Source organism: Callorhinus ursinus, unplaced genomic scaffold, assembly GCF_003265705.2.
Source record: "Callorhinus ursinus isolate GAN/ISIS: 27379988/994484 unplaced genomic scaffold, GSC_fseal_2.0 scaffold49, whole genome shotgun sequence".
NCBI classification, from domain to species: Eukaryota; Metazoa; Chordata; class Mammalia; order Carnivora; family Otariidae; genus Callorhinus; species Callorhinus ursinus.
In genome coordinates, this window is record NW_027397111.1 from 3,726,200 (window position 1) to 3,751,547 (window position 25,348).

General features: G+C 44.2%; 1 protein-coding gene across 2 annotated transcripts in view; it reads right to left on the reverse strand.

Moving 5' to 3' along the window:
- Nucleotides 1-25,348, reverse strand: part of SPON1 (spondin 1) — a 248,651-nt gene that overhangs the window by 191,157 nt on the left and 32,146 nt on the right. Inside the window, exon 1 of one of the 2 annotated variants that reach the window (XM_073882884.1) lies at nt 7,624-7,752. The exons of the other annotated variant lie outside the window; for it this stretch is intronic. The gene's annotated coding sequence lies outside the window, so the exon portion shown is untranslated. Of the gene's footprint in view, nt 1-7,623; nt 7,753-25,348 lie in introns of those variants that run through there. 2 annotated transcript variants of the gene reach the window in all.

Here is a 25,348-nt window from a genome sequence, read left to right on the forward strand (position 1 = left end):
GGCACCCACAACAAGAAACTGGTTCCATGCGCATGGTCTTGGGGGCAGAGCTGGCAGGAGAGGGTAGATTTGGAAACCTGGGTCTTAGTTTAAGAAGGGACTTCTGCTGGGGGGATGTGAGATGGGAATAGGAGAACAACTTAGGAGCCCAGTAGTCAATGCAGGACACCATGACCAAGGATGCCTCTCAGGGATAGTGATGTGATAACCCTCAACTGGGAAGAGTGGTTGCTTAAGCATGCTGTCCTCAAGTCCTTATTGATCTTGGTAGTGGGTGAGCTGAGTCTGAGGGAGAGGGCAGTAGCATACCTAAATATGGATTATTGGGCGCCTGGGTGGCTCAGATGTTTGAGTGTCTGCCTTCGGCTCAGGTCATGATCCCAGAGTCCTGGGATCAAGTCCCACATCGGGCTCCCTGCTCCTTGGGGATCCTGCAGGAGCGGAGAACCCTCTGCCTCTCTCTCTCTCTCTCTGTCTCTCATGAATAAATAAATAAAATTAAAAAAATAAATATGGCTTGTTGCATCAGAGTGTGCAGGCAACAGTAACACATAGGGTGGGTTAGGGTGAGTAAAGGAAAATATGTCCTTTGGCATCATCTCATAAATATGTTTTCTCTGGACATTTGTGCAAAGTAATATGGTAGATGGAAAATGCATGGATATTTGGGTCAGGTAGATTTGGATTAAATCTTGGCTCTGCCACTTTCCAGTTGGATGACTTTGGCCAAGTCTATGAGTCTGTTTTCCCATCTGAAAAATGAGGTTAAAAAAAACCTATCTTGCTTGGTTGACATAAAGAATAAATGAGGTTGTATTTACAAAGCATTCAATACCCATAACAAGCCCTCAGTATATTGTACCTGGAGGGAAGTTTTCCCCCAACACCTTATGCGAACTAATCGTATTAACACAGGAGGAGGACATCCTGAAGAGGAGAAACAGGTATAAATTTTTACTCTGACTATATAAGAGATATTTGTTCAACGAAGGAAAATCAGAACACATAGAGAGGTAAACATTATAAAACAAGGATTACTTAAAATTCTACTACCCCCAAGAGTTATTACTAACCTTTTAAAGTGTATCTTTTCAGATTATACATATATACACATACATATATGGGATTCTAGAAAATATGGTAGTTACTCTCTTGTGACCTGCTTTTCACTCAATAGAACATCATGAACAACTTTCTTTTCTACTCAGCATATCTCTCAATAAAATTTTCTATGACTGCATAGCAGCCCATAGTAAGGATAGTCCATATTTTACAAAAAACCTGAGTGTTGAACATTTTGTTGCTTAAAATTTTTAGGCTATTATGATCATCCCTTATGGCTAAATTTCACATTTTTAATTTTTCTGGGAGTGAAATTAATGTAGGTTATTATTGCTGGATCTTTCCAGGAAGGGAATCTGAGTGAGAATCCAAAGAAAATAATCCTGGTCATTAAATCACCTCTTTCTAGTTTCCCATGTGTATTTTTTTTTTTTTAGTGCGAAAGTCATGGAAGGAAAGACAGCTGCTTTGTCTTTTATGAAAGAGCTTTCAATACAGATTTTTTAAAAATTAAATAAGGATTTTTGCCTTTATTGCACTAAGGCATAAATTCATTTTAGAAAAGTTGACAAAGACAGAAAAGTAAAGGGGAGAAAAGTCCCCCCACTGTTTCAGCCATTTTGGTCTGTCCTTCTAGACTTTCCTTTATTTATATTTTTGAAATGTGCAGATAGTTGTGTTTGTATTGTGTGTATAATGTTGTGTCTTGTTTTTTTATTTGTCCTAGAAGCCCCCACATTTTTGCAGGTTTTTCTAAACACATCAGAAACATCATTTGAATGTCTGCGTTGGCAGTGTAGCTTTGGATGGTCTTGTAGACTCTTGTAGACTGTGAAGATTTAGCTCCAAATCTTGCCCTCTTTCCCTAGAGAGACCCTCACATCCCAGTGCCTAGCTAAATACTCTCACCAGTTATCAGCATCCTTTTCTGCACCAGCATCTCTTCCAACAGGTTCTTGTTTTCATTTTATTCATCTCCTTTACCCTTTCTGCTCTATCTTCTCTTTGCCAGGGATGTGCACTCCACCTCCCAGACCTGAGAAGTGAGGACCTGGGGGAGGAGCAGCGGAGAGGTAACCATGATCACTGTAGGTAGCCCCTCTGTCACTTTGTCCTGGGCACATGGCCTCCGATCCATAGAGGTTGAGTCCTGAGAGCTAATGGATCATGTTTCCCACTGAAGAGCAGATTAATCCTCCATATTATGTGGGGTGTTTTACATATTGAGAGCAAACACAGCAGGCCAGGTTTAGGAGCAGGGCTGGACCAGGACACGTGGGTGCCCTGAGCAGGCTAATAATCTGGCCTCCTTTCAAAAGGATATTCTCTAAATATTTGCCCAACATTCATTTGGAGTGCTGTGTAGGAGGAGGCAGGGAAGACTGCTGGCTCAGCAATCACTCCCTCTTTATTGCCCTGTGCAGTTCAGTTCCTGGCCCTGAACTTGCACACCTCACCAAGCAACAAAGAAGCCTGGAAAGTAGTCTAGACACCATCTCTGGTCACTTAAGCACTCTTGGGGGTTTGCCTCTGCCAGGAGGCAATGGTGGAGGGCCTGGGAGAGCCCAACAGCCTGTTTACTAGTGGTATGACTCTGGCAAATTCCTTAGCCTTTCTGGAAGGAGTCTTCTTATCTGTAAAGTGGGAGATAATAATAGTACTGACCTCAATGGGCTGGAAGGGTTTAAATGAATTAATATATATATAAAATAGTTAGAGACGTTCTTGGCACGAAGCTACTGCTGTATGTATTATAATCATGATGTATTTTGTATAATAATAAATATCATTACTACCATTATTCTCATATCATGCTTACTCTCCATAATTCTGGTAAAGCTCATTTTCTTCCATCTCATTACATTTCCAGTGATGTTTTAGTGATTCCTATAGACTGTTATCCTGGCACCAACCCAGCTGGCCTGCACCTAAATCCAGCTTGGCTTGGGAGCTTCAAGTACAGTGGACAAGCTCCAGTGGAGCTGGTGTGTGTGGGGGGGGTGGGGGTGGGGGTCATTGCCTGATCACTCTATCTACAGTATAGCCCTTGGTTAAAAAAAAAAGAACTTCATCTTCCACTTGGGAGATGCTATGACAGGCAGAAATGGACTTGGGGGGAACTGGTAATTTACTAAGCGTAGGTAATTCTCAGCAAGAGAAGAGGCATCTCCTTTAGAAGAACCAGGAAGAGAAAGAGGACTTCTCCTTCGAACCAAGTGAAATATGCCTCCTAGGGTCCTGAGACAGTTTGGGGTGGTAGAGAGTATGATGTTTGGGCTTTTGAACCAGTCTTAGTAACTGAATGACCTCGAAAAAAGTAACTAACCTCTCTGCCTCAGTGTCCTTATCTGTAAAAGGCTGTATCGTGCTGATAAAGGAAGAAATCCGAGGTGCCTGGAAGGGTTAGGTGCCCAATAACTGTGACTTCCCTTCGAGACAATCAGAGAATGGGCTCTGCCAGCACCCTTAGTGCCCAGAGCCTAGAAGTGATTGATACACACGTGTATCAGGGCATCCCAGAATGCACAGTCATAGCAACAATACCTACATTTATTGAGTCCATCCTCTGTGTTGTTGCTAACACTTCATATCTACCACTTCACATAATCATCCCAGTAATTCTGTGAATTCAGAAGCTGGGACCAGGAAGTGGGGAGCCTAGGCTCACATCCCCTAAGATCCCAAAGCTAGTGCCTATATCCACTGGATCTAACTTGTTGTCCCCTCATCTTCCACTTGGGGAGCTTGTGTCAGTTTTGACTCAATGCTGGAAAATCACTCTGGTAAACAGCTTTAAACAAATAGAACCATCTAATTGGGGAATATTATACTAGGTAGTCTAGTGCCTAGGCCATAAATCAGCCTTTTAAGTTTTATATTGCAATACAGTTGAAATGTTTAATAATTATTGCCAGAGAATGGTATAATGCAGTACTAAAAATGAGTAATTGAAAAGTCCATCAAGGCAGATGAGGCATCTTCTCATTGAATTGCTTGAATACTTGAATACTTCACATAATTATTTCATTCAGATTTATGATCAGCTCAGCAAAGTGTACATCTCTCTATCCTGCTCTGCCTGTGGCTGTTCAGGAAGCCTTTTTCTATTGTGCTAGCACCTTCTGGGATGGACAAATGGATGTCTCTTGTACATGGAGAGGACTTTCAATGGTTTGACTTCATTTGGCAAAGGACAAAGTTAGGAGTGAAATTTCAGTTTGCTGAGGACCCTCTGTGTCCCAGGCACTGTACTGGACTTTATATGCATTAACCATGTTGGCTCATTTAAAGTCCAAAACAGTCCTGGGAGGGGACTCTGTTTTCCATCTCACAGAAGAAACTGAGGCTCAGAGCAATGGTGTCACGGAGTCCGATTTACCAGGCTTATAGTGAACTCATACCTAGCAGTCTAGCTCTGAACCCCTGGCTCTTCCGCTGTATCACTGGCCTCCAGAAACACCCTGTGTGCCCAGAGAAGGCTTAGATTTTTGGAAAGAGGATTCTGGTAAGGTCAGATGCAGAAAAAAACTAATCCCAGCCAGATTTTATTTGCCGCTCTGGCTCTTTAAACATTTGAGTTGATCCCCCATCCCAGCCTCAGTTCTATCATTCTTACAGTGTCAGTACCTCCAGGCACAGAGGGGACCCAGCCCTGTCTCCATGGGGGCCCCAGCTCCCCACGGATTCAGCCTCCCTACCCTGCCCAGATCATCCAAAGCCGTGGGCTTTATCGGAGATACAAGCTTATCAGCCTGCCTCTCCCAAGAGCCTGTGGAGTGGGAGTTCTTGGCAAATTTAGTTCACTGGCAAGTGTGGACAGATGGCTGCTGGGATGAGCCAGCAACCTTTGTTTCTGGTCTCACCCATATGTCAACATGACCCCAAATGAGGGAGAGTGGGGAGGAAAAGGATGGGGCTACCTAACAGGCAGGAAAAATAATATCAATTCTTTTTTCACATTGCATTTAGAAAATTATAAATAGAAAAGTGAGACTCTCTGACTCTCCCCTACCCTAGCATTGGACAGTGACATTTCCAGCAGAAAAGTGATTTTTCTCCCCCGAAGCCCAGTCTCCTCCTTACCTCTGATGCTTGGTTGTACTCTGCTTGAGTCAGCGGGTATCAGCATAGGATCTAAACTCTGCTCCCTTTGCCCCTAACCCCTCACCTTGAGGATGAGGTAAGGTACTGCTGAGGGTTATTTCACAAGAGGTTTAAACAGGTCATCAGATGCCTTCATTCTCCAGGATACAAAAGCATGTCAGGTTTCCCTCTCAGTTTTTGTTTTTGTTTTTTTTTTTTTTTAGCGTGAAAACAGCAAACATCGTGCATGGATTTATTATATCTTACTGAATATGGTACATGTCTGTGAACTTCTCCACCCCTGGGGGAATGCCAAACTTCAATCTCACTAGATTTGAACAGTAAGGAAGGCTCTCTCTTAAGGAAGTAGATTTATGATAACTCTCAGTGGTTATGTGTCAAACATATCCAATGTGGTCACCAGTCCGTGAATGCTGAGCACTTGCAAAACAAATCAAATATCTAGAGAGAATGCATTTTGTCTCTGTGTGCCTAAAGGTAGAGGCTTGGGGTGAAAACACTGATCCAATCATGCAGACAAGAGCTTGAGGCATTCCCCTCTGCTAGGGTGAGGCACCCTGAGCTGGGGGCAGTGGGGAGGGAGCCAGTATGAGGGCAGTTCACCAGCTCATGGATGACAAGACGGAGTTCTCCAAGATCGTTACTAGAAGCCCGAGAATCAGCTGTTGTCTTGTCAACACAGTGTATTGTTGGAATAAGAACTTTATTGGGAAGGGTGTGGGGCCAGGGAGAACAAAGGGAGAGAGAGAAAAACAGGCAAAGGAACAATAGATGGAGTCCTCTTCTCTGGCCGCGGACTGTGTTAAGTGTGTCTATCTGTTATGCCTCCGACTCTCACAGCAATTCCCAGAGGGCCTGTAGCCCTCCCTAGACACTGTTTCTCCTTGTTGCTAGACTGACTGGCTTCTACTTACGGTCTCACTTTACATGCTGCTTCCTCTGGGAAGCCTTCCAGGCCTGAGCCAGCTGTGCTGCACTCTGTACCCACTACCACCCTCATCACCTGGATCCTCATGGCTCCAGTGCTCCTTCGTAGCCTGAATCCAAACCTGAACCACCTGCGGGCTCTGTGAAACTAGTGAAGCCTGAGTCTCACCCCAGACCCACTGAATCAGAAGCTCTGGGAGTGGGACCAGGGTAGCAGCGCTTTTTTCAAAGACCCTAGGTGATTGTGATGGACGCTTGGGATGAAAACCGTCTTGAGTCTAGTCCATCGTATCCAAAAGCTGGGGCTGGCTTACTCACTTACCTTTGTGTCACCTGCCCCCAGCCCTGTGCCAGGCACATCCTATACACTTAATCCATCTTTGCAGAATGAATAAGTGAATTAATTAAAATTAAAGAAGTCTTACCACTCCTTTTTCAGAGAGGAGGAAACTGAATCATGGAGGCAAGAATCACTGGCACATGGTGGCAGAGTTGCCATAAGAGGAGGGTCTGGGGGTGAGCTCCCTGTCTGTCCGCCTGCATTATCTGTTTCCAGTGCTTAGAGCTGGGTCTCAGACGGAACAGGAGCTCAGTACAGGCTTACTGAATGATGAATGCCCCCGGTCTCTCTTTATAAATCAATCTCTTTCCACTCTATCTTGCTAGCAGCCCTGTCTCTGCCATTATCTATGTGGCTTTGCACCAATCACTTCTCTCTGGATCTCAGTTTCCTAAAATGAGGACATTGGGCAAGATGGCCTTGAGGATTCCTTCCAGTTCGAATCACAGCTGACTGCCCCATCTACCTATACTGTCACTTTGAAGGATGAAAGTCCAGCTCTGAGGACAGCACCTTCTGCACATAGCACCTGCCTATTCGTCAGGAGGCCCCTGGATCGCTCCTTCCAGGCTTTTTTTCTGTACTTCTCTCCCCTCCTTCCCTGCTTCCTGGCTCTCTTTACTTTCTCCCTCCCTCGGCGAGTTTTCCCAGGAGGCAGGCTGTGGTCAGCAGGAGCTAGCCTCCATCTCTTGATCGGCCCTCGCTCCAAAGAGCAAATCCATAGCTCAGAAAATGTAGTTATTAATGTAACATCCCCTGAAATCCAATTAAAAGCACCGCCCGGTTGATGTAGTTATAGCACTAACCAGGGAAGACGGGAAGTCACGTTTGTGAAATGTGTACTACACGCTCGCATGTTCGCTATGTTGTCTTATTCAAGCTTCGCCTTGACTGCCTGCCAGTGGTACCGCTACAGAATCCCTCCCCAGCACCCACAGAGCACCCACACTCTGCAAACACAGTGGCAACCTCCTCATTTCTCTCTCTGCTTCCATACTTAACCCCCATAATCCAATCCCCCTGCAGAAGCCAGAGGGCACATTGAAAATCATAAATCAAATCATGTCACTTCCCTGTTGAAAGCCTTCCAACGGCTTTCCACTGCACTGATGATCCAAACTCAGGGATACCAGCCTGCGACTCCCCGCATGTCATCTCCTGCCACTCTCGAGTCGGCCCACCGTGCTCACCTCTTAAACACACGCTCCACTCCAGAGCCTTTGGTGGTTCCTTTGGTTTGCCTCCATCCTACGTGATCCTACCCAGAAATCTTAAAGAATTAGGAAGGAAAAAGAGCGAGCAACAAATTGAGATGTACTCTAGACTTCCGTGGCAGCTGGCTTTCCAGGTAAACCAACATGAACCTGCTTTTAGCTTTGCTCCTCCCCTCTGCTTTTGTGTGTTCTGCTGCGGGAAGGGAGAGGACACAACTTGCATTCTGCAGATAGAGTCCAATGCCCACGTGAAATGTGGTCAAGAGCCAAATACACAGCCTGCTCCAGCCCTACTGAAAGGCCCCAGGAATTTATAACTTGATATTTTTAGATGGTAAGGGAACAGAAGTTTAGGGGAAAGAAGCTAGAATTTACTGAGCTATGTGCCAGGCCTTTTAAGCATGATTTTGCTGAATCAGCAGACCAACCCTCTGAGATAGCTAGTATGATCCTTTATTACCAAGGAGGAAAGTGGGGTTCGGGGGAGTTAGTGATTCCCTGAGAAAACACGCAGCTTTCCTAATGCATGGAGCCACTAGTCTATCCAGCTGTACCCGATGGCAAATATCAGGCTCTCTGTCCTCTGTCCATCTTCCCTGACTGAGCACATCTCCCCCCACCCTCCCCAACCCCCCCACCCCGCCGCCCCACGGGTGGGGTAAACAACAATGTATGGGTAAGTAAGGATTAAGATATAAAAGTGAGAAAAGGCTGTTTTTCAAGAGCACATCTGAAGCTTCCATTTACCTGTGCTAATTGTAATATCTTAACAATAAGTTGTTCTTAAATATTCATTAAATTGGATCCCTTAAGGGCCTGTACTTGAGAGCTCAGTTGGCTGATATTCTGAATTCCTGACTGTAGTTGAAAATAACCAAATGTCTTTTCTCCCAAAGCATTCTATAGTTTATAGCTTGGTAACCAATTCAAAATGACCCTCTGCTCAACTGGTGCTTTTCTGCCTTCTTCTTTTATTCTGGAAACTTAACGGTCAAATTTCAACAGTGTCACCTGCTAAGCCTCCCGCTGAGCTCTCTTTCTGGATGCCTGTTGCCAAGAGAACAATCCCGCTCTCAACAATAGAAACAACAATCAGTGCTTGCACAAAAGACTTGAGGACAATGGGAGATGTGGGTGAGTTAATTATGGTCCTAGCCACTTTGTTCCTTACAAATAAAGGGCATGGGTGATCGGTGAACCTGAGTAATGCAAGTCACACTACATACGAGAAATGGGTTCTCGGGGATCCAGTAAATGTCCTCTCACAAACTTCATTTAGATCAGAAATATCCACACTGGTAGGTCCTTGGAGGAAGGAGCCAGCGCCAGAGCAGGATTGGGAGACACACATTCTGGGGGAAATCAGGGAACTCACCTAACCTTCCTGGACTTAGGTGTATTCCTGTGAGAAGCGGCTCTATGGTACAGAAATCCCCTGCAGTTGGGCGATACATGGTTCTGCTGTCAGATTCATCCTGTTTGGTGCTGAATGAAGCCAGGGATTGGATTCTGGGGCTCTGAGGCCTGATTTCTCCTCATGCAGTCCCCGGCCTGGGAGATGGCAGCATCCAGGCTGATGACGATGGCCCTCAGCCCGGAGCTCTGCTCCACTTACCACCTCCTCCCTGAGGGCACCCTGGGCCTCGTAGGTACAGAACGGCCGCATCTTTGCAATCTTGGTCTACGCAGCTTCCTCCAAAACACAACCTCTTATTTCTCATTCATTCATTCATGCATTCATTCATTCATTCAGCAAATGTTGATCACCTATTTGCAATGTGCCAGATACTGTGATACACAGTCTGGAACAAAACAAAAAATGGTGCCTGCCCCCCCTCTGGGTTATAGTCAGCCAGGTGAATCAGACATTAGACACCTGTGTTTTAAAGGTAAGAAATACAGAAATGTACAAAGTAGAAAGTGAATTGTGTCCATGTTTCTACTTCCCAGAAAAAAGCATTGTTTAATTGCTGGATCGTATTATCTTGCTATTCCGTGACTTCGTGTTTTTTCTCTTCATATTGTACAAACAGCTATTTCCATACATCTATGTCTACCATGCATTTCTAAATGCTTGCATAATAATATGTGCCAGACCTATATTCTGTATTTCATTTGTTTCAAGTTCCTTAATTCTCAACAAAGCTTTGTGAGTTAGTATTACAATTATCCCATTTTACAGCTAAGGAAACGGAGAGTCCCAGAAAGTTTCCCAGAGACCTGAGGTCACGTGGCTGGCCAATGCAGAGCCAGGATTCAGACCCTGGCAGTTGGATTCTGGAACGCCAGCCCTTAGCCACTGTGCCCAGCATTCCGCTGCTAAGATGTACTATCGTTTGTTTTCATCAATCCTGTATGGCGGACTTTTAGATCAATTACCCTCTTTTTTTTTTTTTTTTGGTTATAAACAAGGCTGCAGTCAACATTCTTGTACTTGTATCAGCCTGTACTCCTCTCATTCTGCCTGTTGGCTTCATTCGTAGAAATGGAATTTCAGAGTTAAAGGGTAGGAGCATTCTACATTTGATACACGTTGCCGAACCGACAGAAATGTTGAATTAATTTGCACTCCCACCAACTGCATTCAATAGAGATGGCCATGCTCTTCTCAACCCTTGGCGCCACTGAATCTCTCTAGCAGTGACCACTACTACCTCCTCACTGCCCAATCCGACAGCTCTTTACAGCCTTTTCCTGCGCAAAGCTCTACCACATGGACTACTATGTGGACCCCCGCAGACACATCCTCCTGGAAGCTCTCCCCAGGCTTCTCTAAGGGGCCCTTCTTTGCCTCCTCTCTCCTCCCACAAGCATCCCCTACTACTCTAAAAGAGAAATGCTGAAGTACTATTATTATCCCTCTTTTACTAAGGAGGACACTGAGGCATACAGGGATTAAGGAACTTGCCCGTGGCCATAAATCTCCAAAGCGGCTGAGCTAGCTTTCAAATGAGGGCCGTCTGGTTTCAGAGTCCATATGCTTGAATACAATGTCAGACTGCCTCTCAGCTACCTGGATGCTAAAGAGCCTCAGATTTAATGTGCCCCCAGGGGCGCTCAATAGCCTCCTCCCTCATAAACAGCCTCCTCCTCCACACTCCCCTTCCTGATCAAGGCAGAAACTTGGCAGTCTCCTTGGACTTGGGCCTCTCTCCTCGCCCATGGCCAATCAGTTACCTTCTGAACATATTCTGAGCTATTCTGCGGTGCCTGGCTTACAGTAAATGCTTAATAAATGCTGGCTGCTATTACCAGACTCTTCATGGCTTGGACTGCCCCTTCTGTCTTGTCTTTCATCATCCAAAACCCTTCCACCCACTGACCTCACCTGATCTACTGGCCATTCTTTTACTTTGGGTCTTTGAATACTATATTGTCTCCTCTGCTGTGAGTGCTCTGTAATACATTCTCCCTAACTAATTCTTCTACCACTTAGCCCCAGTGTCACACCCAAGAGGAGGCCTTCCGATTCCTGCCCCCACTCCCGAACTGACCTCCCAGCATGCTCTGCTGATCTCCATGCAGCCCTTATCTACTGCAGTTTAATCACTGGTTTGCTTATCTGTTCCCCTCCCCCTGTCAACCCTGCTTTCCCAGACCAGGTTATAAACCCCTCAGGATTAGAACAGAGTATCTCAAACTCAGTCCCTTCCCTTCCCCCTTCCCCTGCCCTTCCTCTGTTCTCTACTCGATTATGGGCATCGTTCAACTAGGAATTTCTGTGTCCTCTTTTAAACCTCACAGCAAACTTCAACCTTTAGTATGTTTGAATCCATTCTTTCTCCTCCATTCCCAAGCGACTACCTGGGTGCTTTAAGATCTCAGCCTTGAGGGGCACCTGGGTGGTTCAGTTGGTTAAACATCTGACTCTTGATTTTGATTCAGGTTGTGATCTCAGGGCCATGATCTCAGGGTTGTGAGATCAAGCCCCGCCTTGGGCTCTGCACTGGGTGGGGAACCTGCTTAAGATTCTCTCTCTATCCACACACCACACACCCCCCCCCACCACTGGCTTGCACTCTCTCTCTCTCTCTCTAAAAAAAAATAAAAAATAAAATCTGTTAAAAAAAATCTCAGCCTTGATAACTTTGGCAAAGCAGATCTCTTTTTTATTTGGGACCTAGTGAGGGCTTTCTGCAGAGCTGAGAGGTGGAGCTCGTTGTTTGAAAGGTGCTTCAAATTCCAACAGAGGTCCTCTGCCTCTTTGTAGATTGAATATATCCCTGCATTGTAACATGGTTCACCTCTTTCAAATTAGCAACAAGACCCAGTGACTCTGAATAGTACCTTGCCCCAGTGTTCTTTCACAGAAGAAGGTAAGTAAAGAATTGCTCAGTAGCTCTGGCAAAGACTTCTTAAAACATGTAAAGTATAAGTTAGTTAATCAATCAGGCAAGCGATCAATAAAATATAACACTAAACACAGCATTCAATAATAGCTCTCATTCTAAGTAGTCCATGATTCACGTGTTCGGTTGATAAATTACAAAGACTAACAAGTATGAAAACACAAGGAGCCTGAAAATAGTGGGTGTGATGCATCCATTATCAGAAGGTACATATTTTTTCAAGATATTTAGCTAGTCCTAGCAAACCCAACAATTAACTTTTGCAGTGCTGAATAGCAGCAGAGTTTTGGTGAAGATCTTCCATCTGAGGGTCTAATTTTGTAAATATTTAGAAAGGCAGCATGGCCCCATGAAATATGGTTGACCCTGCCATTTTTTGGCTTGGTGACCTTGGGCAAGTCGCTCGACCTCTGATTCTTCACCTGTAAAATGTGGATAAGAACCCAGTTCTGTCTCCACCACAGGGCTACCATGGGACTCAAATGAGAGGATGGATGGGAACGTGATGTCAGCACTGCTGAGTTCTCTAGAAATGTAAGACACATTTTGCAAAAGGGTCAGTCCCTATTCAAGCCAGATAAAAAAGGAGAGAAGTGTCACTTACAAATTATTAAACAAAAATAATGATAAATGAATTTTAAGGTCCTTCAGTCAATGCTTAGTCTGGAAACGGATCTTAATTTAAAAAAAAAACACATTGATACTGATTTTTAAAATCAGTTTGCTTCGTTTATTTTTTGGCTTTCCCTATTAACTAAAGCAGTGAGAAATTTCTAAAACATAAGTGTAACTGTTGTTATTTATAACTTCATTGGCTTTCATCTCAATGAAAATGCTTTAAAGAAACAATGTCGTTATTTCAGGGCCCTAAATTCAGTTATACTTGGCCATTTGTTCAGTCTCAACTTGGAAAGTGGTTTGTAATATTTTCCTTAATAATGAGTACTTCTGGAGAGCAAAATTAAGTTTCTCATGTGAACATAGGAAAATGCAACTCTATGCCAGGAGGGCCGCTACCAGTTCAAATGGGCCTGACAGCAGCACTAGACCATACAGAAGTCCCCCGGGCATCAGCAGTCCACAGGCACCTGCAAAGGGGGCTAGCAGCTGCCCCGCAGAGTTGCAATGCCCCGCGTCCATTCTGGAAGCAGTCTGCCATCAGCTGGCGCACAGTACCACACACAAGTCTCTCTGGCCAAAGCCGGTGCCTGGCACTTACTAAGTGATCACCAAGTGGTGCCTGGATTGGAACAAAACAATGGCACATTCCCTTCTGCGGAGATCGAAGTAATTGTGTGAGTCAGCACCAAGCTTCCTGACTTTCCCAACTCCAGTCCCCAAAGTGCTCCTAAAATGATCATTTTAAAATTCTACTTTGAAAGTGTTAATTTTAGATTAAACCAGATATGAGCTATCTTCCATTCTTTTTGAACAAGGTCGGGCTTATATTTCTTTTTTAATGTGAGTATAAAAATATAACAGGAAAAAACCTTACGCTGAGAACTTGTTTTAAAGCGCCCATTAGCAATAAATGAACAGTATGTTCAGTTGACTTTACTAATTAAATTTAGAAAAAACAGAACCAATGCTATAGTTATGTGGGCCCTTTTCCAAATAAATGCATGAATAAGTCGGCTGTTATTTTGGTATAAACGTCCACCTGGATTCATACACTTTTGCCTTCTTGCTGAACACAGAGACAGCACAATGGACTCGTTCTGGCAGATCCGTTTGCTTCACCAGTTAAACCCTTTTACAGGTTAGTGCAAGTGGAAAGTTCACAGATGGTAGACCCACCATACTAGTTTCCTGAACCACGTAGCTGCTTGGTGGTTCAGTCAAATGAATCGTATTAAATGAGATAGGGTGTGACAAGTGCTTTAAACCTAGCAAGTGAGCCCATGAAGTGTAGACACTGGCACTATACCCACAGAGAAAAGAAAATTCTTGAGGCATCAACAGTAGGGTATCCAGGAACAATAGTGTCTGAACCCGCTATGAAATTCTCTCCCTTTTTCAGCCTTCCCTTTCCCTGACAAGGAATAGAAAAAGAATTAGTCCCAAGATTAGGTGGCCCCAGGGCATAAGTCATCATCTGCCCAGGCCTCTGTGGCCACCTGCACTTGACCCATAAGAAGGAAAGGCGGTGCTTTGGCACTCCAGAGAGTTCTCCTAGAGTCCTGGCAGCATGGGCATTTCCCCAGCCTGCTATGAGCAATTTGGCTAAGGTAGGTAAAGCCAGAGGAGCCCCAGAGCCCACATATTCCCTGGAGGTGTTCCTAAGACCCCGAGCCCCTGACATACCACACAGGGACAGCATGGACTTGCTCTAACTCCCAGGAAGAGCTACTTCCAAACTGCCAACATGGTGAGCATTGAGATATTCCCAATATCTTCATGTGCTTTTTTTCGGTGGGAACGCAAAGTCTTTATTACTGAGCTTCTATTTATCCATAGCTCGAAGTGTCAATCAACCAAGTCTTTGGAACATCAATTCACAAATTATCAAAAACTTAATCATGTTCATAGCTCTTAACAGATGAATTTCATTCTGGGAAACCATTTTCATGAATTAATCTAAAACATAAGAAAGGGCGCCTGGGTGGCTCAGTTGGTTAAGCGACTGCCTTCGGCTCAGGTCATGATCCTGGAGTCCCGGGATTGAGTCCCACATTGGGCTCCCTGCTTGGCGGGGAGTCTGCTGCTCCCTCTGACCCTCTTTCCTCTCGTGCTCTCTCTCATTCTCTCTCTCTCAAATAAATAAATAAAAATCTTTAAAAAAATAAAATAAAACATAAGAAAAGCTTTATTGGTCAAAGATTTTTTCCCCCCTAAGTATTTATATAAGTAAAAAACAGGACATAATCCTCAAGCTCCAACTCAATGAGGAAATGTTAATTGGACTATTTGGGGCCTATTAAAAATGATGTTTACCCAGAATTCTGCTTCTAAGATTTATACAGATACAGGTGAGTATGTGAGTGTGCACACATACACATATGAACATGCATATTGGTTTGCAATAGAAAAAGAGGTAAAAACAATCTATGCAATGAAAGATCCATTAATAGTCACATAGTCAAATGGTTTATACAATGAAATTTTAAAATTTCATACCTCTATACCTTTGTTCTACAATAAGAATATACTATTTTTTTTAAGATTTTTTTTATTATTTATTGAGAGAGAGAGAGAATGATAGAGAGCATGAGAGGGTGGAGGGTCAGAGGGAGAAGCAGACTCCCTGCTGAGCGGGGAGCCCGATGCGGGACTCGATCCTGGGACTCCAGGATCATGACCTGAGCCGAAGGCAGTTGCTTAACCAACTGAGCCACCCAGGCGCCCAATATACTATTTTTTTTTATAATCAAACTACCACTTCAAAAGTATGAAAGCTATTTCAAAGGACCGGGTCACAAATCTGTGTAAGAAGAGGCGGACTTCTGACGTAGTTCCTAGGAAATGTCTCCTGTGCATTATGTCCCTCAGTTTACAATGAAAGATATGGTAGGTATTCCTCCATTTACTTCCAAAGACACAACACGAAGGTGCAAATGCCTGGCATCTGGGGTTCCATACCATCTCCCGTGAGCACGGATGCCCCAGCTTATCATTCTTCCCCAGAACACAGCACCAGACTCTTCTCTTCCCAAACTCTAGATAGTCCCCACCAATTGATCAGAACCAACACACAAGACAAAACCCGCCTTGGCTCCTCAAATCTAAGATGCCGCTGAGTGTAGGGGGCATCGGTGATACCATAACAGTTTATCTGGGGAGAAGGAATCCTCCATTTCATGTGTGTATCGATTGTAAGATGTATTCTGATTTTCCACTACAAAGGTAAAATGGGCCTTTCAGAATCGATGGAAGTTGCCATCGCCCACCCTGGTCTGTGATAGACCCTCCTTTCTTGCCCTACCCATGGGATTCCAAGCTTACTGTTAAGAAGCCACAGCACAGACGTAAGTCAGTGGGCAGGGCTGGAATGGGGGAAAGAGCCAGGATCTGGAAACAGCTGGCAGATTCAACAGGCAGCCTGGATTGGGCCAGGGGCAGGATGGGGTCTCTCACACACAGCCTCTCCCCCAGCATAAGTTTCTAATTTAATTACAGACAAAACTTCAAAAGAACCTGCCTTTTCACTCTACTATGCTTAGTGCTCCCCTTTCTCTTAAGACCACAGCAACTGCAAAGAGGCTTTAACTTTTTCCTGTCTACAAAAAACCCAAGGTAAAAAACACCCCAAAGTTTGAGCCAGTAAATAATCCCTCAGAGTCTGTTTCCTCATCTCTAAAATATTTATAACACTTTCTTATAGACGGCTCGTAAAGATTAGAGTTAAAGGAGATAGGGGCACCCAGGGCATAGCCTGGTATCCAGTAGGCACTCAATACATGCTAGCCATTACTAAGAGTAGTACGGGGGTAAACGTAGTGAAACTATTAACACATTCTCTAGGGGGTGTGCTTGACCCGAATGGAGCCTAAATCTATAAACAGGAATAGTTTTTTAAGTTGCTGACCTGTCCAGATATGTCAGAACTGTCTCTTATAGTCTACCTTCCTCAAGAATAAGTGCTCTGGGATGCACTTAGAAATTTAATAAGGTGAGCTAGATTTCCCCCAGCTGGGTAAACCAGTTGCTTAAGAGGCAGTGTATTCAATAGCGGCAATATAGTGAACAGAACTCAAGCAGCTTCCAACGCTGCATTTGAGTTGTACGGACCCCAGGAAGATCCTACTCAATATCCAGGCAACACAATGAATGGGACTTTGGGCAAGTGGGGCCACAAAACCACTGGTGGGTCAGAGAATTTGGGGAAACAATTGTCACAAAGCCCCTTAATTCCCCCCCCCCTTTTTAAAATAGAATGGCCAAATTGGATTAATTTGCAAGTCTTACTCAGAGAGTAGCTCTAAAATGACTAATTATCACTCCTTTACTAATAGAGTCAGATTTTTTTAAATTCCAAAATCCCCAACTAGGATAAAAGCTGCCCAAGTGGAAGTGGAGTGGGCTTGGTTTTCTCAGTCTCTGAGCACCACCCCCATGCCCTTACCAATGAAGCAGACAAGGCTACACAGAGTGCGTTCAAAGAACAAGAAGCAAAAGGACTATCTATTCAATAACCTGCATAATCAGCCTAAGAATTAGCAGAAGTTGTTAGCATGAGCCTCTGGGACTGCCTGGATCCATATTCCCAGCCTGCAAGTTATTCTGAAGGAGAAGCAAGAACCTAGGTTCAGGCTGGAACAAACTGATTTAGTAACGTGTGGAATTATGTTTGGAGGATGGCATTACTGTTAGAAACAGACCCACAGGGAAAAGACGTAAGAAATATCATAGTCACTGGGGACCATTTTGTGCAGGGACAGGCAGCACCTCTCCAATGAGGTAGGATACATAAACAGACATATATAATATTTAACAACTAAGAAACACAACATAAAATAGGGCTACCTTTTTGTGCAACAAGCACTTATTAATTAATTAACTACCAAGAACTAAATTTTGTGGTGCTGGACTCTAGAGATTCCAAGATGATTAAAACATGCTTTACCTTCAAGGGGCTTGCAGTCTAGAAGAGTGAGGGCAAGAGGTACAAATTAAAGGAAAATTCACCCAAACCAAGGCCAGTGGAAGCCTAAGGTGGCTGTGGCTTCCACTGGGGGCTGGGCTGGCAGAGGAGGAAGAGGAATAGCTTCAGAGAGGAAGTGTGGTTTAGTGGAAAAAACGTAGGCATAAGCTATGAATCCAACTTAATATAGCATGTAGACAACAAATATCATCACACCTGGCTTACCTGCCTCAGTGAGTTTGGGTAGCTGTGATCTATTGAGAAACAGGCTCGCATCGAGAATAGCGTAATCACATTTCCCCATATACAACACGCACACACGCACACACACACACATGCGCGCGCACACTTTGCTCACTTTGCTCACTTAGGTTACCTGCTTGGCCTATGTCAGCAGGAGCTTTCCTTTCAGCAAACATAAAGTTTCCACATTCTCTGCAAGCGCCCATCCTCCCCCAAGCTCCTCCACCTTCACTGGCCTCACCTTCTGCCTCATGTCTTCCCCTCCAACTCTGCCTTCCCTTTCCACCTCCACACTTCTCTCTGCCACGTCCATCTTTCATATCTCTGCCTCTTCCTTTCCAGAATAAGCTGCCAGGCTGCTCCTAATCCCATCCTGCTCTCACCTCCAGATGCTAATCCTCTTGTATCTCTAATCTTTCCTGTCTACCATGGTTTCACCAATAGCCTAAGTCCAAATAAGCAGCCTGAACCCTGTCTTGAGCTCCCAATTCAAATTTCCAACCAATAATGACCTTTCCAACTGAATTATCTGCTGGGCTTTCTAACAGGGGCAAGATGGAGCTGTGACTTTTCCACCAATCTCTCTCTTCTTCCTGTATCTGATCTCCACCGCACCATTATTCCATTATCCATTCATTTCTTCCTGCAATATGTATTTTTGGGGCATCTAAGTGTGTCAGACAACATGATAAGTGCTAGGAATATAATGGCTGCAGTCATCAAGTGATGGGAAAGATGGACTTTAAACATATACTCTTCAATTACAAACAAAATTAATAGCTGTGGATTTTCTACAAAGGAAGGATACATGTGTAATGAGAGCATATAAGAGCATATAATGGTGCTAAGGAAAACTTTTCCAAGGAAGCAACTGCAACATCTATGCTGCAATCTGAAGACTGGGTAGACATTAGGTAGGAAAAGATGGGTTGAGTGTTCCAAACAACAACAAAAACATTTATTTACAAAGGTCCTGGGGCAGGAGGGAAATTGGAGTATTCAAAGATCAGTGTGTATCTACAGGCCAGGGAGCAAGGGGGAGATGATGTGAGAAGAGAGATAAGTAGGGGCCAGACCTTGCTAGGCCTTACAGGCTGGTATGAAATTTTGTCTCCTTCCTGAAATTTTAGTAATAAAGTGACCACCTTCAACGAACAATTATTGAGCATCTACTTTCTACTGGGCACTTTTCTAGATGCTGGAGGCACAGGGAATATAGCAGAAGATGAAAGAGTCCTGACCTCATGGGGCTGACATACTGGTCCTACAGGCACTGAAGTGCTTGGCAGAACCACTGTGAGGTGGCAAAAGGAGAGCAGGGAGGTCACTGTGCTCACCCAGGGACACATGACGACAGACTGGACCAAGACTGAGCTGAGAAGAAAGCTGGTGAATTAGAAGGGCACTTGGGAGGTACCATCAATAGCACTTAGCAGTAGATTGGTCAGGGAATGGTCAGTTTTTGTTTATTGTGAGATTTTGCATTGTTATTTTAAAAAGGGAGAGTCATGAAAGAAGTCCTCTAATGGGAAAGAAAAAACTGGCTCTACAAAAGGGAGAAGGGGCCATTGGCCATTGAAGGCTCCCAAGAAGGTTAGAGAGGGAGGTTCTCAGAGCCCAGACAGAGAATGTAGCCTTGGGAGGAGGGAGAGAGTGCTCCGTCAACTTCGCGGGAGGATGGTGAGGAAAGATGCAGGTAGGTCGATTAACTTGATAGCAACAAGTTAAGGAGTTTTGGTCCAGGAATTTCCTTCGTGTGTATGTGTGTGTGTGTGTGTGTGTGTGTGTGTGTGTGTTGTTGTTGTTGTTGTTGCTATTGTTTTTCCTATAGAAAAAGAGACTAGGCCATTTGATAAGAGTAATGTAGAAAGAGGTAGAGAAAGGTGAGAAATGAGAGGAAATCAGCAGTAGGGAAATGGGAAAGAGAAACTTCCAGAATAATTTAGTAAGATTGCCAGGCAGGTTGAGGGCCCTCCAAAGGCAGTGATGCTAAGTAGATGTGTGTGGCAAGCAGAAAGGTCCCCCTAAAATATATTCACCTCCTAATCCCTGGAACCTGTGCATATAACCTGACATGGCAAAAGATGTGATTAATTTAAGGATCATGAGAGGCGTTTATCCTGGATTACCTGGGTGGGCCCTAAACGCAATCACATGCATCCTTAAAAAATACAGGCAGGGGGGCTGAGACAGAGACACAGGGGAGAAGGCCATGTGAAGACAGGGGCAGAGACTACAGTGATGTGGCCACACATCAAGACTGCCGCAGCCCCCAGAGACTGGAGGAGGTGAGGAGGGGATACTCCTCTAGATCCCCCAGAGGGAATGCGGTCCAGTTGACACCTTGATTTTGGCCCAGTGAAACTGATTTTGGACTTCTGGGCCCCAGAACTACGAGAGAATAAATTTCTACTCTTTAAGCCACCAAGTTTGTGGTACTCTGTTACAGCAGCCCCTGGAAATTCATACCATGTCAGTCCACCTAGCCACACTGCAGTGAGACTTTCTGCAGGGCTCAGAAGCAAGCACACAAAGAAGCAGAAGACATGCTCGTTCAGGGTTGGAGTCTGGCCAGGTGGGTATGAAGACAGGGATAAGGAGGTTCTGGGTTCCAGCAGGAGAGTTAGTGGGACATTGAGTTTAGATGAGCAGGGGCAAGAAGAGAGGAGGGGGCAGTCAGATGGAGAGATAGCAGAAGGCTCGGTGGTCTGGCTGCTCACCACCCATGGCCAAGCAAGAAGCCTCAGAGTCCTACTCAGCCCTTCATCTGTTCCCAGTATTCAACTGGTCAAGAACCCCGGCCATGCAAGCTCTTTAACATCGGTGGTGAATATTCATCTCTTGATGGGTGGGCCTCATCATCTCTCCCCTGGCTCTTTCTACAACCTCCTAACCAGCCTGCCTGCCTTTGGTCTTACATTTTCCAAATCCTTCTAGATTGATAAGAGTTATCTTCCCCAAATGCAGATTTAATTATAATTAATTATAATGTCGTCCCCTAATCTAAAACTCTCCTCCTCTTGCCAACAAACATATTTCCATCTGCAGTTGGTAAAAAGATAAAATCCATAGCCCTAAAGTGGCATGGAAGGGCATTTAGATTCTGGCTTTCCTCAGTTTCCTCTCGTGCCCCAAGCTATGCACTAGCAATTTGGAATTCTTTGCCATTCCCAGACCATAGCACTGTTTTCCATGCCTCCAGTCCTTTGGCCTTGCTCTTCCCTCTGCCAGTGCCACCCTCTCCTCAAGCTTTGAAATTCAGCTAAAGATTAGCTTCTCCTATGCTCCCCTAATAAGAAGTGCTAATCCTTATTAAGTACCAAATGTATTAGACATCATGTTAAATCCTTTCCTTAGAACTACCTCATTTGATTCACCCAGTGAAGTAAGTACTATTATTACCATTCCCCTTTTACCAGGAGGAAGAAATGGGCTTAGAGAGGCCATGGAATAGAGTTGCAGAATCAGGATTTGAACTCAAGTCTCTCAGGCTCTGGAGGAGAACTGTCAACACTGTATTACTGGACCCAGTTGGGATGACACCTCTTTTGTGCTTCAGAAGCCCGCTGTGCTTACCCTTAAGGAGCTGTGGTAATGATTATGAAAGTTATGGTAACTAATGTTAAACCACTTAACTATGTGCCCAGGATTCTGATTGTCGTTTGTAGGTTTAACGTCTTCATTATTTCTATTTTTTAGACAAACGAATGGAAACTAGGAGGGCTCAAGTCACACAGTTAGCAAGCGTAGAACAGGGATTTAAATCCATGCTGTCTAATTCAAAAAGCCACAGTCTTAACTTATCCTCCCTCTCAGCCCGAAGTCTAGAACATGGCAGTGGGCAACAAACGTTTAAGTGAAGTATGAATGGGCGTCATTATTACACAGATGGCACTTACAGCCATAGGAATGGATGAGCCTACCTTGGAATATAGAGAAAGAACAGAAAGGGACCCAGGACTGAGTCTGGGGGAGGGCAACATTTAGAGCAGTAGGTCTCGGTGAGGGCAATTTTGTCCCCAGGGGACATGTGACAGTGTCTGGAAACTTTTTGGGTTATTACAACTGGTGTGTGGGAGGGTGCTACTGGTCTTCAGTGGGTAGAGGTCGGGGATGCTGTTCAACACCCTTCAATGCACAGGACAGCTGCCCCCAACAAAGAATTATCTGATCCCAAATGTCAATAGTGCTGAGTCTGAGGCACCGATTTAGAGGTCAGGTAGAGAGGAGAGGCAAATAAAGCCACAGCCATAGCCAGAAAGAAAAATAAAGAATACTGGGAAGACATGAGAGGAGAGTGTTTTAGGACACAGAAAGTGGTTAGTCCTCTCTGACACTGAAAGATACGTAAGAAGTGTCTACTGAAAACATGGAGACCGTCAAAGAAACTGGAAGAACCAGATCAGTGGAGTAATAGGGCTAAATCCAGGCTGATGGGGTTAAGAAGTGAATGGATGGTGAAGATGTAAGAAAAACAGTAGGTAGGCATAACTCTCTTGAGATACGTGGCTCTGAAGGGGGAGCAGAGAAAGGAAGGTCGTGGTGGGAGGAGATGTGCAGTCCTAGGACATTTTGGGGTTTTTAATGATAGGAGATACTGGTGGTACTGCCTCCTCCCCAGCCTGGACCCCTGACCAGCCTTCTCAATGGTGCCCTGGTTCCCTCTCCTCTTGGTTAGATGCCTGTGCCTTCTCATCCATTGTACCCCTGGGTTTGTCAGTCCTGAAAAAAAATCACACCGCCTGTTCACTTGGCTCCCACAACCAGGCTCTTGAGGGTTGATGGAGAAAATTTCAAATCTAGTGTGAAACTTCCTCCTAGGAGTCTGTTTTCTAAACTGGGTCTCTCTGTCGTTAGGCGGTCTTTCCATTCACCTTGTGGACTTCATACTTATTCCTGCCCTTGTTCCCAGCCTCTTCCAGCTCCTCAGTCCTCAGCCCCGTCCTTGCTCCTCTACAGATGAGCTTGCCTCTACCTACTTGAAAAACACTTGTTGAGCATGTTTCTGGCCAAGCTGTCCTCAATGTTTATATATTTCTTGAAGTGTGGTCTGTGGGGCATGTGTACTAGATTTACCTGGGGTGTTTCTTAAGAAATGCAGGTTCCTCTGGCCCAAGTCCTCACCCTCATACACGCATAGGATCAAATTCTCTGGGTCGGGGCCCAGAGAGATGCATTATAAACAAGAACCCAGGAGATGCTGATGCTTGCTACAATTGGAAAAACAGTGTTATATATTATTTGATCTTCTCAATAACCTTGTGAGGGAGATATTACTATTAAAGTCTGAATTATATGGAGAGAATCCTACGTGAACTCTGTCACCTTCATTTCTTGTTCATCAGATTGTTGTATATTTTCACTGGTTTCCTTTGCCTTCCCCCCAACCCTCAAATAAAGAAGCATTCCCTCCCACCCCTGATCAAGAGTAGGAGAGTAAGTCCTGTTTAAAAGGTTGCCTTTGATCCAAACCCTCCTTTTGTAATCGTCCCACAGTTTTTGGACATTCTGATCTTTTTTTCTTTTTTTCACTGCTTTTTTTTCTCTCTGCATTTCAGTTTGGAAAACCTTTACTGACTTATCTTCAAGCTCACTGATCCTTTCCTCGGCCATGTCCGATCTATTGGTGAGTCCAACAAAGGTTTCTTCGTATCTGTTACAGTGTTTTTGGCTTCTAGCATTTTCTCTTGATTCTTTCGTAGAAATTCAAATTCTTTGCTTATATTACCGTCTGTTCTTGCATGTTGTCCACTTTTTTCCTTACAGTCCTTAGCATATCAGTCACAATTATTTTAAATTCCCAGTCTGATAATTGTAAAATCTCTGCTCTAAGTCTGGTTCTGATGCTTGCTTTGTCTCTTTGGACTGTGTTTTTTCTTGCCTTTTAGCATGCCTTGTAATTCTGTGTTGAAAGTTAGACACAGTCTATAGGATGATAGGAACTGAGATAAATAAAACTTTAGTGTGAGGTTTTCTGTTTATCCGGTTGGAAGTTAGGCTGTTTTTAATGTTTGCTGTGGCTGTAGGTGTCAGAGGCTTCAATTCCCTCTAGTATCCTGATTTCTGTCTTCTCTATTATCATTTGTTTTCTCTAGAAACTCCTTCTTAAATAGAGTTTGTGTCTTGAATCTCTCTTGGTTATAATCCACTGTCATACTAGAGCCCTGTTGATGGGACAATAAGGTATAGGGAGAGAGAAACAGTCTATAACCTTATGATTAAATCTCAATTTTTTACTGGGCCTGTCTCTAGGCTGTGACTTTCAGAAGAATTTCTTAGCCTTCTTTTTTTTTTTTTTTTTTAACCCTTCTTATGTGAGATAGGAAGGCAATAGGAAGCTAGAGTTGGCTAATTGCCCCTCCCAAAGCCCAGATAATGTTCTGGTAGTTTCACTTGAGAGCAGATCTTATTATGGACACTGTTCTGGATATATTTCAAAATGCTTATTTTTTCCCTCCCTCTGCCTGAAGCAGGAGAGAATTTTTCTCTGATCTTTACCAGATGAGAATATGGTGGGGCTTCTGGAGGTAGAAGTCACAAAAGTGTGGAGATCCCCCCATACTGGGCTCTGAGGAGTTTAACTCTCAAGCTAGTCTATACTCAGCCTCTAGCTATCTGTCAGTGACCACGTAAGTGTCCCTTCAGTTGCTGTCTCCAGCAGCTTCTGCTCCTGAGAAGCTGTAATTCTCAATAACCTCTGTCTCTCCAGTTTTGGGGCAAGGAAGTGCAGTTTGTCTTGCATCCTCAATTCACTGATGTATATAATTAGAGTTATTGATTTTCAGTTTTTCAGCTTTTTTCTTGTAAGGACAAGAGTAGACTTCCAAGCTCTTTATATGTCAAGGCAGAAACTGGAAATCCTTATCTCATCTTTACAACTCTCTGAGTTAGTGTTTTTCCAAACTGACAGGCAAGGAAACTGAAGCTTAGCAAGGTTAAATTAAGTGGCCCAAGCTTATGCGGTCAGTGAGGGGTAGAGCAGCTATGTTGCCACTAAAATGATAAAATTAAATTGGGATTCAGGCAAAGGCTTATACTAGGATCCTGAAAGATAGCTGCACAAGTACTTTGGAAAGAGGCCAGGAGGTGTGCATAAGCATGTGTGTCCTCATATAGATACATATGAAGAAATCCTAGGATGTCAGTGGACTTTGGGAAGGAAAGGGGTTGGAAGTAGGTGCCAGAATCCTTGTTTTTACCAAAAAGTCAGTGTCATTCTACTGTCAAAAAGAACAACTTGTTTTAGGGCTGAATTTAAAAAGGCATACTAGGGGTACCGCCTGGGTGGCTCAGTCGGTTGAGCATCTGACTCTTGATTTCCACTTAGGTCATGATCTCAGGGTCATGAAATCGAGCCCCATGTCAGACTCCAGGCTGAGCCTGGAACCTGCTTAGGATTCTCTCTCTCTCTCTTCTATTCCTCCCCCATTCCGTGTATGTGCATGCTCTCACTCTGAAAATAAATAAATAAATAAATAAATAAATAAACAAACAAACAAACAAACAGACACACCTAAGAAACTGACAG